At 37.3% G+C, this 14,111-nt stretch overlaps 1 protein-coding gene across 8 annotated transcripts in view; it reads right to left on the reverse strand.

Annotated features, from left to right (window-relative positions):
- PTPRK (protein tyrosine phosphatase receptor type K) overlaps positions 1-14,111 on the reverse strand; it is a 415,019-nt gene that overhangs the window by 61,356 nt on the left and 339,552 nt on the right. The window lies entirely within an intron of this gene.

Genomic DNA, 14,111 nt, shown 5'->3' on the forward strand with positions numbered 1-14,111 from the left:
AAGGACTTATCTGTTGCTCAAATGTTTCAAACTATTATGAAGGGACAAGACGAACTGAAAAAACAACTTGCAGATCTAAATGAACAGCTCAGAGAAACGCAACAACAAGCAACACAAAATAAACAGAGAATTGGTGTGTTGGAGGAAGACACAACTGGGTTGAAGGAGGAGGTCAAGATAGTCCAGAAGGGGAATAGAGAACTTGAACATTTTATGATAAAGATGGACCTTGAAAGAATGTCTTTTTTTCTTAGATTTCAAAACTTACCAGAGACAGAAAATGAAGATCTCAAGGAGATCATGGCTACAATTTTAGCAGAATATATCAAAAGAGATAATGAACAGCTGTGGTGGGATATTGATTTGATTTATAGGATCAATTCAGCATATGCTAGAACACACAATGTTCCAAGGGAAGTACACGTTAAATTTCTTAGAAAGACTACAAGAGATGAGGTTTTAGGAGCTCAAAGGGTGGGACCATTAAAATATAAAGATAAAGAAATAACCATTCTTAAGCAAATTCCGAAGAAAGTAAGAGATAAGAGGAAGAAATATTCCTCTTTATCAAAGAAACTATATAATTAAGGAGTTGGTTTAGATGGTTATTGCCAGAAGGAATGTTGATTTTCTGGGAGGGCAGTAGAATTAGAATTAACACAGTTGCAGAGGCGGAGGCCTTCATTAAAAAACACAGTGCTCTTTTAGATGGAACAGGGGACAGTACACAAGATATGAAGGAGGGAGGGGCTGTGGCTCTGCCAGAAGACAGGTGGGAGGAAGCAATATTGAAAAGACTCAGGTCACTTGAGTATATAAGAGCAAATAAGTATACTTGAAACATTATTGCAATTGTTGATATAATGTAATTGTTGGAAGTGACATATGAGATGATTGAATATAGGGTTGATACAATGTAAAACAAAAAGCTGCCAATGTTTATCTCTTACTTTTTGGGGTTTTTTTTCTGTAAAAGTTGTGAGATTTGGGGGTATTTCTACCTTTCGCACGATGTAGCTGTCAAAAATTTTTGTATACCTATTTACCCCTTCCCACAAATGTTTGTAAAAACAAAATTCTTTAAAAAAAATTAAGGCTCCCATGTGATCTCCCATCTGGGCAGTTCACAGAAAATCTGCAGAAAAATGTGTGCCATCAGACTCTTCTCTGGATCTCTGGCATATGTTGTCTTTTTTAAAATATTTTTTTTAATTTTTAATTTTCAAAACAAACACGACACAAAGAATCTTCCTTCTTTACATACTATAGAAAGTGTATCAGTTGGTTACAAAAAGGCTTTCGTGCATCTCTTCCACAGTCCACAAACATAATTCATATTAACTCAAGTATTTTAATTCAGATATTTATACATGTTACCATCATCATACCTCCATTTTCATTTGACTATAATTGTTTAAACGTCCTTCATCATAAAATATACCAAGATTTAATACATAACCACATACTGGCATTTCATTTACTATTTCTAAAATCCTCCAATAACACTGAATCCTTACGTCCTTATGTTGTCTTGAATGGCAAAAACATACATCCATATTCTGGGAAGTAATGGAAAACTACGCAAATTGAAAGAATGGTGAATTCATTCATGATACAATTTTCACTCTATTCTATATAAACCTGTAACTTACATTTGTGTATCTTCTGTTTCCACAGTCTAAGCAAAATGCCAAAGTGCATTTGGGTGACATGGCACCATTAAGATTCAAAGCTTCATCATACATTCAGTTACAGATTTGTAAAGCTTATCCGTCTAGAGATTGTTGATCTTGCTGACCTAATATAATCAGTGAGGAGATTGTGAATAGTGTTTGGGCATACTAAAGTCTCATCTTGAAATCATTCTGACATATCTGGTTTAACATATTTTTCGTTATCTGCCAGCCATGCCTTCAGAAACAGCCAATTACATTATGATTTCAGACGTTAGATTATAACCACCACCTATCATCTCATCTAATATTTCATGGTTTATACTTTCTTCTAAACCCAAAGGATCCTCTGGATTGTATTGCATAGATAATGCAGACTCAGAGCAGGAATGATAAAATATCATTTGAATTTCAAAATCAGGATGTGATCTGAACATTTTAGGCAAGTATGAGAAATATATTAAGAAGGTAACATCAACCAAGAAAAAAAAAGCAACAAAATGCAAATTCAGGCTGGAAAATTCCCCGTATAGAAAAGATAGGGTTTTTGTAAACCCTTCTCCTCAAATTCAGATTTTATTTTTAAAAAAAAATAATCACACATTGTATTTATTTGATAGCCTGCATACCAAATAGCAGAGGAAGCTACTATACCCAAGCTTACCATGTCTAAATGTTTTTGTTATCTGCTGGAGTAAAATGCCCTTTACAAGTGACAAATTAGAAAAGGCATTTTGGAAATGGTGGGAGGAATTCTACAGAAATGTTAAAATCTAATCTTTTCTTTTAAACTGTTTTTGTTTTCTCTATTAGCAGTGAACAAGATCCTATAGGCATTTACCATTTTCCCCACTTGAGCTCACAGTTGAAGTTAAATGACCAACATTCCCCCAAGCAGTTTACTTAGCATGTTATAGGAGATATATTAAGGGATGGGAAAATGCACAAAATAAGTACAGTATTAAATGGGAAAACTTTTTTTTTAAGCAAATCTATTGAGGGTGCAAGAAATGCTTCACACAAGACATTATATTTAGGAGAACCGGGAAAGGAGTAATAAAAAAAAACAGGTTGATGGGTAGAAATAGAAAATCTGATTAGACTAATATAAAACAATTGGAAAGTCATCCATTAACTTCTCCAAAGAAGATTGATTCATTTCCAAAGGAATGCCGTCAGTTCCACAGAACACAGGAGAGACTGAATGTTATAGGTACAAAAATCTAATTTTCAGCCTATTTACTAGAGATGGTATAGGGGAAATGTAGCTTGTTCTCAGAGGGAGCTAATGAAGTGTGATGAATTATGTGAAGGTGAAAGATTAAATTAAGAGGAAAAATGGGAAAATGGAATATATGAAGAAAACAAATGGAACTATTACTTCAGGCTCTGCAAAACACTTTCATAATGGAAATTTAGTTACTGCCCCCAACCACCATCTAACACATAAATAAGATTCTCTCAGACAGCAGTCTAAAAAAGCAAAATACCAAATGTTTTTGCTTTGGTACTGAATAGTACATGTATCATTATTTTGGGTAATCAAGATGAATCATTCTTTTCCAGATCTTGAAAACAACATGAGCTATACAGAACTAAGTAACTTATTTTTCAGAGAAAAAGAGAAGTCTCATCAAATGCTATATAGTTGCCCATCTAAATACATGGCTCTGAATAACTCACAGTTAAAAATAATATAAAGGCAGTGAAACAATGCAGTTGAAACCATAAAAAATCATACAAAAAGGCATATCACATATTCTACAATAAACTACCTACTCGTAACCACTTAAACTATGCAGAGAATGCTGACATTAAATGCAGAGAAGTTAATGTATTTGCATGAAGAGGAATAGAACCAGATAAAGTTTTGCCAAGTAATGCAAATCATAGGCATACCCATTTTGATTTTATAACACCTGCAGGTTTCTGGCATAGAAACAATGCATTTGTGGAAGTGTAAAAAAAACAAACAAGTACTGGTATATTATAAACTCACACAATTCTTGAATCTCTTACACTTCGCATTACTGTAGTGTCTGAATGTTGGCAAAATCTAGAAAGTAAAAAACAATAGCTATGCACATTCAGAAGATCAGGATAGCAGGTTCAGTAAAGCCTTCTGAATATATGCAAGGTCAATTTTTTTAAAAAATGTATAAACATAGTTTTTATTCTGTTCAATGCCATTTTCAAAGCACTGATTAAATATCAAATGGATGATTCTAAAAGGGGAAGATGTCTAAATTAATGTCTTGAGGATGGGGATGTTATATTGAAGAAATGAGGACATGCAATGGTCTCTTTAAATGACTTCCAGCTGTCCATATGCCAGAAACATAAATCTAAGGAAAAGCTGTACTGATTGTAACACATACGAATAGCACTTGGGGCAATAGCACAGATGCCACTGTGCTACACTTTCAATCTAAGAGCTGTCTAAGGGATGGAGAAAGAGAGGAAGCAGTCAGTTAAATGATTTAAGAGATACAGATATAATAAGGTAAGTTGTGGAAAACCAGCATTTTGTATGTTAAGAAGCTAGAAGTATTAGAACTGTGGTTGAAGTGCTAACATAGTTTAGGACTTCATTTAGCTTCCTGAGTATATTACTATCTTCTTGATTCCCAGTTTTGCAGATTGCTGGGGATTTCCAGTTGACATATGGGTAGCATTATGAGCATTAAAGATTTTTGTATAATCATCATAATAAAAAAAAAACAGGCACAAAGGGATGAAATATGCATGTAGCTCTGTGTAATCCTTCTATTATCTAGGCATTAATTAAAGCAAAAACCCATTTATGGTGTAATACTATTAAACAGGAATGAAAAAAAAAGAACTATAAATTTAACTATTCAAAACCTTGGTTTCATTAAATTACTCCAAGGCTACAATTGCACCATGTACATTTTTGACCTGCACACATGACCGATTTATTATTCAAAGATCACACAACTTTTAAAAATAGATTAATATATTGTGCTGCTTTTCAACTGTATAGTCAAATGGTTATTTTTGATTATTACACCAAAATGTTTTATAAAATACATGTGTGAGAATTTGTAGGAATGCATGCCTTTTCCATCATCTGAACTGGAGGAAGAATCTATAACTGGATTCTTCAACTGGTTATCTGCAAATGTATAAGAGGAGACCTCCCTCTTATAGGTCAGAACCTACACGTGTGTTTGGTGCTCCTGCCCTATTATACCACGCAACTGTCAAATGCAGCTTCAGGTCATAAGAAAGACAAAGTGAATTCAAAAAAAATGGTGACATCAAGCATGGTAGGAGATGGGAACTTGAGAACTGCAATGATTGGTGAATTCTGAAACCAGTTCTTAGTTATAATTCTCTGTGATTCACACACACATGGGTAAGCATTCTTACACAGAGAAAGGACTGATTGTGTGGCTCAGAGCAAAACTTGGTGGTTGCTAAATTCCTTTGTAAAACTACTGGTTAAAAAAAGGAAAAGAAACACGGCCTTTAGAAGGTCTTTGGAAAGCCAAGAATAGTAAAAACACTTCTTAAAAGCAACAAGACACATTACTCAATATGGTAATCCTGTGAAATGACATAGAATCCAATGACTGTTATGTAACCACTTACTTTGAACATAAGCCAGGTAGCTTTTAAATTGGGGGAGGGGATTATCAAAGGTATTGCTTGGAGCCTTCAGGCTGGCATTTACATATAACTATGCTATGTTAAGACATACAATAAAACCTCCTTGAGTATAAAATATCTTCCATTTGAAAAGCTAATGCCTTTTGGTTAACACATGAACACACTAAAAGTGATAAAGTTGAGTAGCTGCAGCCTTTATTTTGTGTTATAGAAGACTTCTGGACCCACATTGTGTTCTTAGTCTTATGACTTTAATAGTTTGTTCCAGTGAAAAGAATGTCCTAAATGTTAGTTCTAGCCTCCAATGTCAATCCAGTGCAGCAAACTTTCCAGGAGGATAGTTTTAGATGTTTTAAGTGTTTATTCATTGTAGATGTATGAACTGCCTTGGGAGTGATGTGTTTAGCTGCTGTTCTATAATTTTGTTGGTGCTTTTTAGTGGTTATTAGCTGCCCAAGTTGCATGCTGAGTGATTGGCTACATAAATGAAATAAATAGAAAACAAACAAACAAACAAATCAATCCATGGTGTTTCAACATTCATGCTTGAAAAACCAATATCTTGACTTGAACTGCAGCCAGAGCAGCTCCTTTTTCTTTGTGACCCTGCTGACTGCCAGACAACAGTAGAGCAAGTTGAAAGCCAAGTTCAATGATAAGCAAAACTCAGACAGGACTTTTAGAAGATGAGAGTCCATTTTACCATTATCTTAAGAGGGTACCTGTAAATGTAGTCAACAAGGTTGGCATGGGTTGAGACCAGGAACCTAATAAAAAAGCAATGAATCCAAGGAAAGAGATACAAAATACCATGAGATAGAATCCAGAGCTCTAAGTCCAAGCACAGCAAGGTAAACATGACAGAGCTGTGACTTGAAAAAAATTGCTCTTAATAGCTGCTCCCAAGGAGTGAGGCCAGCAGTGATGCTGAGTCTCCACCTTGGACAAAGCTGCGGCAATATGCTCTTCAACACTGGCTCTTTTGTGCGCTTTTTCTGCTGTTGAATCTTTATTTCTTGCCTCTGCTTAAAATAGGGCAGCTGATCCTGAACCTGGGAGACTCTGAGTGGTTGGAAGCATTTTCCTTAGTCAGAAAAGAGGTCATTGGCTCTACCATTGTTTGAATCACTGATGTCAAGATTATTGTTTCTAGATGCTGCTGATTCCATTTCCTCTTCATCTCAGGACTCTGAGATGCAATCACTGAGTTGCATTTTAGTCCATCTAAAGTTTCTGACCAAATTACAGTAATCTAATCAGAAGATGACAAGAGCATGAGTGAGTGTCCTCAAAGCATCCTGTTCCAGGTAAGGATGCAGACAAAGCTGAGGATCAACTCTCTTGGTCATAGATTCCACCTATTCCTTGAACAGGATTCATGAGTTGAAAAAGAGCTACAGGTTCTGAAAAACCACAACCCCATCAAGAGTGAAATCCTTGATGATATAATCCTTCTGTCAGATCTAACCCAGATTGGGTCTGAACCTGTTTTTCTCTATCTAGGTACTAGGAGTCTTCAGGAATGTGAATGGGTTTCTATGGCATGTTCCACTGAGGCTTAGTACTAGATGCACAACTGGGGATCATAAGCATATTGATGACACCTCATCTTGAACTGGCAGATGACCTTCAAGTAGATGTTAAACAGGATGGGAAAAGTTCCAAGCCTTGGGCATTTCACAACAGAGCCTTTGGAAGTCTGTTCTCTTTCTCGCTACAACCCCCAAATGAAACTGTGCACTTAGGAGTAAAAACACCACAAACCAGTGTCTTAAATCCCAAACCCTTCAGGCAGCTGAGAAAAATATTGTGGACAATCAGCTCAAGGATGAATGATGAAAACAAGCTGAAGAGGTTTTGTGGGAACCATCCCTAGTTATAAGGTGCATGTTGGAAGTGGGCTCTCATCAAAGAAACCTAGAAACTATAGAAGTTTCGAAATAGGGCTCTCCACAGATCCCCATGTGTAAATTATGAGATCATGGTGAAAAAGTCACATTAATGAAGTCAGTAAAAGGTTGACTCTTCTATAGAGCCAGGCATACCTACACTCACCTAACATGTCAGTCACTCTAGTTCTGTTATGTAATTGTTTGTAAAGGAACTATGAATGGAATTCAGGATTGCTCTGGTATTTAACTGGTTAAATAGATAACATACTGGAAACAGATTTTGTTACTTATTTATTTTTGGCAAACAATTCCCACTATGAAACTGAAAAACAAATCTGGTTTCAAGGAGATTCTGTTTGAATAAAAACAAATCCACAAAGAATGTATTACTGTTGGGAAATCTACTAGAAGGCATGCCACAACATACATAAAAGTATGCATTAATATTTTATATCCTATGGGAAAATAGACACTAGTCTTCAAAGATGTTTAACCACACTGAAGAGAAGTTGGGAACTGTGTACATCATGAACACATTTCTAATAGAATTCTTCATCAGAATTCTGCAATATCCTTTTCCAATTGCTATGATTATATTTTTATTGAGATTTATCTGCCTATCTAGTTAATTGGCGGATATGAAATACCACATGATTGCAAGCTAACCTCTCCTCATGTAGATACTGTTTAAGTCCTGATAATTTTAGTTTCCTTTTTCTTTTGGGGTTTTTCCCAAAGTATCCCAGATATGTTCATATGAGGTGTATATTGGCAGTTTTACTTTAATCCATCCGTCCATCCATGACCTTTAATTGGGCAAAATGTTGCATAAAAGGCAACTATTAACTCTTTGTGAACCAAGGTACCTCAAATGGGTTAGCTTGCAGACTGTGTCTAAAATCTGGGACCTACGACTCCTGAGGGAATGAAATTTGGGGAAGTTATGGCTGCTTCAGTGCTATTGGCTGCTGCTGTAGCCCAATGATCTTCATTTTCAACATTCTGTGAGTTTCCCATTCAGTCCCTATTCCCTAAAGGCCATTTATGTGCCTGCTGCAAACAGAAGGATGGGAGGAATAGGGAGGAATGAACTATGTGTATCCTTACCAGTCCATGCTCTCTTGACCTGTGCTGCCACCCTGCACCTTCCCCAACTCATGCCTCTTGACATGTCTTCTCAATTTCCACACTCTTGCCCACTTCCACACTCTCTCCCTGATCTGCATTACCCTTCCATGTACCTTACCAGATGTAAATGGCACTTCTTGTGCAACCTGATGCACTTTCTGATCCATGACAACCCCTGCATGTCTTCCCTGATCCATCACCTGATCTTCATTTTCACATAATTTTCAGCCAGTTCCACAATTCCTTGCTCCCTCCCCCTTTTAATTGCCTACTGGGAAGGGAAGGGCATTGTTTCAATATGTCAGGGTTGCCACAGCTGAAACACCTAAAGGCAGGATAAGAAGCAATGAATGGAAACTCTAATACAATACAATAGCAGAGTTGGAAGGGACCTTGGAGGTCTTCTAGTCCAGCCCCCTGCCTAGGCAGGAAACCCTATACCATTTCAGACAAATGGCTATCCAACATCTTCTTAAAGACTTCCAGTGTTGGGGCATTCACAACTTCTGGAGGCAGGTTGTTCCACCGATTAATTGTTCTAACTGTCAGAAAATTTCTCCTCAGTTCTAAGTTGCTTCTCTCCTTGATTAGTTTCCACCCATTGCTTCTTGTTCTACCCTCAGGTGCCTTGGAGAATAGTTTGACTCCCTCTTCTTTGTGGCAGGAGAGAAGCAACCTAGGACTAAGAAGAAATTTCTTAACAGTGAGAACAATTAACCAGTGGAACGACTTGCCTTCAGAAGTTGCAAATGCTCCAACATTAGAAGTTTCTAAAAAGAGATGGGACAACAATTTGTCAGTATAGGAAGGTATAGGATTTCCTGCATGAACAAGAGGTTGGACTAGAAGACCTTCAAGGTCTCTTCCAATTCTTATTCTGTTATTCTGTTAAGGGAAGGGAAGAGAAGGGAAGGGAAGGGGAGATTTCTGATAGTAACTTCAAGCTTCCCACAAGAAAATTCAATAGGGAAGCCAGCAGGAAGTTGGAAGCCACTCCTGCTCCTGTTGATTTTTTTTGCCAGTCCACGATCATTCCTTTTCTCTATTTAGGTGAGAAAATGTCTTTGAAATGATAACCCAAATTGTCTGGTGATACTTTGCTTCCCCCCCACACACAACAGCTGCACATGAGACATTATAATGTCTGTTTTCAGTCTTTTTGCTCCCTCATTGTTAGCATTTTTGTGAAAAGAACCACTTTTTTTGCACGAGAGTTATTTAAGGACTTTCAGATGGATACTAGCTTGCTTCACAAATGTGAGACATTAAAGAATTCGTTTTTTTCTCACTGCTATTTGTCTTAGTGTCCCTTCCTGAAAATAACAATCCTGGATAAATTTTGGAGGCTTCATCCAAGATTTTGAAGGCCATGGCCAGATTTGGAATTGTAAGTCATAGCAATTTACTCTTCCTTTGTGCAAAGTTATGTGTGGTGGGTTTGTTCTGTTTACCTTTATCTGGGAAAGCTAAAAGAAACTTTCTTTCATCTAACAGATATCTAGAGTTTGTGATACTTTTGGTGGCTTTCTTTACATATTATATCCAATGTTAATTGTGATTTTAACCAACTACTAAAATGGAAAAATCTTAACTTCTTATTTTAGATGTTAATAAAATCAATACTTGTTGTTTCATTCGGTCAAAGCAAAGCTGAATGTTTGAGTCATACACTTCCCAATGCTTTATTAGTTCATTTTATTTTAAAATACTTATCAAGTCTTCAGAGGCACAAAAATAATTGCTCATGCAGAAATCTCTACAGCTCTCTAGCATTAAACGCCTTAAAAAAAACAACCCTGGATTTTGAAAGATATTTTTGATAAGGAAGATCTATTATAATATTTTGTTTTCATCCTCTTCACCTAGAAGCAAAAAAAAAAACTTTGCTAATCCTGGTGCAGGCATAGTTAATTCTCTCTCATTAACACAAGTAGAAAGGAAACAATTTAAAAAATGAAGTGTGTGTGTGTGTGTGTTGGAGGGAATTTAATTCTACTCAAATACCCAGCAGACTTAAAATTTGTTCTATAGGTGATAAAGTTTGGGTGATGGAAAGTCTTGTTAAATTAGAGAAGGGAAAAGATGCTTGCAGAGTTAGGGGTAGTTGCCAAGTAGTTTGCAAAGGAATTTTAGGTCCTTGCATTTATTGCCTGGGATTATGTGATGTGCTTATCACAATAATTTGATTTTGTATTTTCCACTCTGGGCAATGCTGGAAGCCTCTAAAGGTATTAAGCAATTTAAAATTTACTGTCAGATATTCACACAAAGGGACCTTGAATAATCAAAAGTAGCAAAGAATCAACAGTAGCTACTTGTTCCTACATCACCACTATTAGGGGGGGAAATGCATGCCTTAGTGAATTTCAATATACTGCAGCATCAACTAATTCAGGAACCAGAGCTTTGATTATGAAGGAAAAGTTTGGTGGCTCTGTAGGATAATTGTTACTTACATCAATCTGTCCAACAACAACCTGTACTTCTGAATTATAGCATCTTATACCTGTGATGGCGAACCTATGGCATGCGTGCCACAGGTGGCACACAGAGCTATATTTGCTGGTACATGAGCTATCTGCTCTGACGCACATACGTGTGCTGGCCAGCTGATTTTTGGCTGGGGAGGCCATTTACGCCGTCCCCGGGCTTTAAGAAAGCCTCCGGAGCCTGGGGAGGGCAAAAAACAGGCCCAACAGGCCAACTGGAAGTTTATTTCCAAACTTCCGGTTGGCCCGTTGATCCGTTTTTCACTCTCCCCAGGCTTCAGGAAAGCCTCCGGAGCCTGGGGATGGCAAAAACTTCCCCAGGGTGGGGTTCATGCGTGCATGTGCAGGTGGGCAGGGCACATTGGATTATGGGTGTGGGAACTCATACGTATGTGATAGCATGCGCGCACACAATTTTGGGATGCCTTTACAAAAAGGTTCGCCATCACTGTCTTATACCAATGTGCACAATGTCTTCTCTTTTTTTATTGGCTATAATAACAGAATATTACATGTCTTATTAAGCTGTGACCTCCTCCTCTTTCTTATAATTAAAAAAGTAAATTAGGGAGGGGGTCTGTGTGAGTCTCTTCCAAATGTTATCTGGCTGTTCCAAACTTAATAAAATAATAATAATGTATCAGCTCCTGTTGCCTGGGCAACAGCTTCTGCATATGTTTATCAGGGTCATCTGAAAAGGCTAAGGAACCAGAGACCTTATTGCTGATGCACACTGAATAACAGAAAATTGAAACACTAAAAGAAACCTGTAAGTGCTTCATCAATTATAGAAAGGGCCTCAATTGTGTCAACTATGTCAAGTTCTGAAATGTCCTTGAGGAAAAAAATCAGGTATGTTATAGAATCTTATTGTCCTTATGCAAAGCCTACATGCACAGAGGAAGCCACAATCCAAGTGAAATGTAGCAAAACAGACTGACTCAATACCAGCAGAGGAGTGAGACAAGACTGTATATTATCTCCTTATTTGTTCAAGCAATATGCTGGATATACAGGCTAGACCCAATAAATGTCAGCCAATGAGGACAAGGAGAGCTGCTGTTCTGCCAGAGATTTTGCCCTCTGGATTATTTCATTTGATGCTTTTATGATAATGTATGCCACCCGGAATCATTTGTTTGAGATGAGTGGCTGTAGAAATCAAATAAATGAAGTAAAATAAGTAAAACTATTGGAAGAATAATTTGGCTTGGAAGTAGTTGACTATGGTTTTTAAATTGGATAAAGGATGCAGTGGCTAAGAGGCTGAGCTTTTTGATCAAAAAGGACAGCAGTTCAGCGGTTTGAATCCCTAGCGGTGCAAAATGGAGTGAGCTCCTGTTACTTGTCCCAGCTTCTGCCAACCTAGCAGTTCGAAAACATGTAAAAATGCAAGTAGAAAAAATAGGAACCACCTTTGGTGGGAAGGTAACAGTGCTACGTGCGCCTTTGGTGTTTAGTCATGCAGGCCACATGACCACGGAGATGTCTTCGGACTGTGCTGGCTCTTCGGCTTTGAAACGGAGATGAGCATTGCCCCCTAGAGTCAGGAACGACTAGCACATATGTGCAAGAGGAATCTTTACCTTTAACCCCCAATTGATAATGGTGTCATCACTAGGGCTGAAGACACTACTATGATAATAGAAAATGGTAATGATATACAAATTATGGTAATGAGAATACTGAAAAAAATGGGAAATTAAATATAAAGAAGACATAACTAATGTCAACATATACAGCAACCATCCTTAGAATCAACAATGAAGATAGTTGTAGATATCTTCTGCTTTTTAGGATCAACCACAAATAATAAAGGAATCAGCAATCCAGTTATATGCCACAGTAGCCACAAAAGCCATGGAAAAGGACCTGTATCTACAATTATAATTATAATATTTAATATAATAATAGAAATATAATTATGCTGTCCATAGTTTCAGAATACGGAACTGAAAGTAAAGCATTGAGAAGCAGGATGGAAAAACTATTGATGCTTTTAAATGTTGATGGTGGAGAAGGTTGCAAATATGATGAATAGCCAAGAAAGCAAACAAATAGATATTGCAGAAATCAATCCAGATTTCTCACTCCAGGCACAAATGGTCAAACTCAAATTGTCATATTTTAGACACATGATATGAAGACCTAATGTGCAATGTGGAAAAAGCGAAAGGAAATAAATTGGGTGGACTCAATTATAGCAGTAATTATGAGTACAACATTAGAAAAATCACAAAGGCCAAGTTGGCAACAGATGATCCTAGAGAGTGTCTATCTATGTGGTTCCTTACCACCCACACAATTATGACACGTCACATAATCATTAGTCTGTTTGAATTTAACTTGATTTAATGGCATTAGGGCTGCATTTGCATCCTAAGATATCCTGTGGTAAGTAAATAATGTAGAAGCATTTCTTGTCGTAGGACTGCTACGTCCAGATTAACCTAAAGCATGCCACAAAATCCTAGTATGTGTAATACAATCCAAAATAGGAAATGCATAAGACACTTGCATTGGAACAAAACATGGATGGCTTTAATTATCTTATTGTGTAAACGAGTAGATATAGTTACAACACCCAGGCATAAACACGCACACACAGAAAAAAACTGGGAGCAGGTTCAGCCTGAAAAAATGTAACACTCTGAAAAGAAGTGCTTCACACATTCAAACCAGAGGTGGTATTCTACCGGTTCACCTCAGTTCGGGTGAACTGGTAGCGGCAGTGGTGGGAGGCTCTGCCCACCTGCCCAGATGTCACCGTGCACATGCGCGCTCCCGGTTCCAAACCGGTAGTGAAGGTAAGAGGATTTCATGCCTGATTCAAACATACAGCTCTCTTCTGTAGCAAGGATGGTAAAAACATAGCAAGATACTATCAGAGTAAAATGCAAGGTTTAAAAATTACACTGTAATCTACCGTGTTTCCCTGAAAATAAGACAGGGTCTTATTTTCTTTTGACGCCTAAAATAAGCACTTGGGCTTATTTTTGGAGAGGTCTTATTACTTTTGAGGTGCAGGAGGCGGCGAGCATGGTCACCTTATGGCTATTGCTGTGTTGCAATATTTTGGGGGGAGGGCTTATTTTAGCGCCTACGCTCAAAAGCCCGATTGGGCTTATTATCTGGGGAGGGCTTATTTTCAGGGAAACAGGGTAGTAGCCAGTGATGTATTTTTCACTTTTATGGGAAGAAAAAAATCTAGGTGCATTTATTATAAATTTCCATGATATTTAGTTTTTCATTTTCTAGATTTGAGAAGTGATACATTATCATTCCCACCATTAGGT

Source organism: Natrix helvetica, assembly GCF_964273705.1.
Source record: "Natrix helvetica genome assembly, chromosome: 2".
NCBI classification, from domain to species: Eukaryota; Metazoa; Chordata; class Lepidosauria; order Squamata; family Natricidae; genus Natrix; species Natrix helvetica.